Below are 2568 nucleotides of genomic sequence, written 5' to 3'. Positions count from 1 at the left end.
CCAAAGCACCTTCTGACTTTTGGGTTTCATAAGCCAATACCTTCTTTTCACACATTACTTATTTATTTATTTTTAATACTTAAGCCAGCTTGCGTGAGTTTTTATTTTTTTGGCTCAGTAGAGCGTTTCTTTATCAATACATCTTCATCACTTTTCCCTTCCCCTGGATCCCAAGCATCCAGGACTGGCCTCCAGACTGAGGAGTCAGAGCTTAGATTAAGCTTCTTACTCAGAGCTCCAGGTTTCAGGCTTGTGGCCACCTTTTTCTTTTTCTTTCTGTCAAAATGTACCTGTCCTGTGTTCTGTCTCTTCATTACCCCGCCCTCTGCCAGTGGCCTTTTGATGCTGTTACATCAGGGCATTGATGAATAAAAATTGCTCCAGGTTTCAGTGATCCTGTGTGGCATTTTTCTATTTGGACTGTAGTCCTTCATGTCAAAATCTATGGAAGTAGATAGGTAACAGTGGAAGTTCGGGCACTGAGGCAGGCCGCTGAAGAGCCGATTGCATAGACTGCGCTTCCCAGTCACTCTGAAGTTCCTTGGCTGGGTGTTCAGTTACTCTGCCTGTGTCCGTGGCTGAGGGCCAACTCTTCTGGCTCACAGCGAAATGTCTGGGCCTCTACCACTGTGAAGAGGTCATGTCCTTCTCATAGAGGGAGGGGAAAGGTTCTAAAGGGAGAGCTTTTTAAAATAGGCATCTGATGAGCCTCTGAGTCCTGGAGTGGCCCTGACTAATCAGTGACCTTTCTGGACTTTGCTCTTCTCCTCTATGGAAAGGAGATGTTTTGTGAGCTGATGCCCACATCCTCCTCCAGTGCTCATGTCTTGGGTGGGGTGCCTGTGACTCTTAGTGGCCTGTGGGCTTCTGTGTTTAAGGGTAAAGTGTCCTCAAGGAGCATGAGGTGTGCTTGATTGCATACTTTTCAGTCCACTCACATCTCACAATTCATTCAAAATTTTCTTGCTCCCTTTGGCTGGTTTCAGGCTTGCTTCGTAACTTATGCTCATTCCACACAGGGCAGTGGATGGGAAGCATAAGGAGTTGAGCCCCAACAGTTAGGACATCTGGGTACCAGCCCTAACATGGCCATTGTCCAGATAGCCAAGACCTTGAAAGAGGTACTCTCCTACTCTGGGTATGGTTTTTTTTTTTTTTAATTTCAGCTTATTATGGGGGTACAAAATTTAAGGTTATAGATATTGCCCATGCCCTCCCCACTCCCCCGAGTCTGAGCTTCAAGCGTGTCCATTCCCTAGACAGTGCACATCGCACTCATCATGTAGGTATACACCCATCCCCGCCCCCCACACCCCATCCCCCCGAGTCACCTGCACCCAAATGTTTATAGCAGCACAATTCACAATTGCAAAGATGTGGAAACAACCCAAATGCCCATCAATTCATGAATGGATTAGTAAAATGTGGTATATGGATACGATGGAGTATTACTCAGCTATAGGAAATAACGGTGATATGGCATCTCTTTGGTTCCCCTGGAGAGAGTTGGAACCCATTCTATTAAGTGAAGTATCCAAAGAATGGAAAAATAAACACCACATGTGCTCACCAGCAAATTGGTTTCCCTGTTTTTTCCTCTGTAAAATAGCAATAACACCGCTTTGGTTTGCTCACACATTTGGTTGTGACTTTGATAGTACACTAAATGAAAATGCAATGAAGAGACAGAGCCTGCAAAAAAATGGCAAGGGAGCTTTCTGCTTTGGGCTTGGAGGAGGCCAAGGAGTAACTTTGTTCCATCTTCTCACATCCGGGTTCATCTGACATGAGCCACATGTACCATCCTGCCCAGGTTTGACCCCGATGAGATTTTAGTCCTGTACTTGAAGTGCACCAGTGGGGAAGCTGGTGACATGTTTGGATCTGTCTCCAAAAAAGGTCTGTGATGACATTGCCAAGGGAACTAGTGACTAGAAGGGTCTGAGGATCACAGTGGAACTGACCATTCAGAACATACAGTCCCAGATTGAGGTGGTACCTTCTGCCTCTCCTCTGATCATCAGAGTCCCCAAAGTACCAGCCAGATACAGGAAAGAAGCAGAAAAAAACCTTAAGCACAGTGGAAATATCACTTTTGATGACATTGTCAACATTGCCCAACAGATGCAGCACCAATCTTTAAAGAGAACTCTCTGGAACCATGAAGGAGCTCCTGGGGACTGCACAGTTTGTGGCTGCAATGTTGATGGCCACCACCTTCATGGCATCATAGATGACATCAACAGTGATGCGGCGGAATGCCCAGCTAGTTAAGAACTACAAAGAAAAATACTTCAGTGAAGAATCATTTGACAACCAGAAAAAAAAAAAAATACCAGGAGAAAGTGTCTAATTTTGGAAATGCACTTAGGAAAATAGTGTTAGTCTTCTGCCACACCCAAGGAAGCAGATGGTGTAAAACTTTTTCTCTAACAAGGGGAAGTGAGATGGGGGCTCAGAGAGGAGAGGATATCAGCTTAGCCTCATACAGCAAGTCTCGGGACTGAAGTGCCGGCTGCTGGCAGAGCAGGAGGCCTTCCTCCTGGAGCCCTGTTGGCTTGCTCTCCC

General features: G+C 45.8%; 1 pseudogene; it reads left to right on the top strand.

Moving 5' to 3' along the window:
* Positions 1 to 1085: 1085 nt before the first annotated feature.
* Positions 1086 to 2274, top strand: LOC138383168 (large ribosomal subunit protein uL11-like; annotated as a pseudogene).
* The last annotated feature ends 294 nt before the right edge of the window (positions 2275 to 2568 follow it).

Source organism: Eulemur rufifrons, chromosome 5, assembly GCF_041146395.1.
Source record: "Eulemur rufifrons isolate Redbay chromosome 5, OSU_ERuf_1, whole genome shotgun sequence".
NCBI classification, from domain to species: domain Eukaryota; kingdom Metazoa; phylum Chordata; class Mammalia; order Primates; family Lemuridae; genus Eulemur; species Eulemur rufifrons.
The sequence above is the reverse complement of the archived record's forward strand: the minus strand, read 5'-3'. Positions and strand labels throughout refer to the sequence as shown.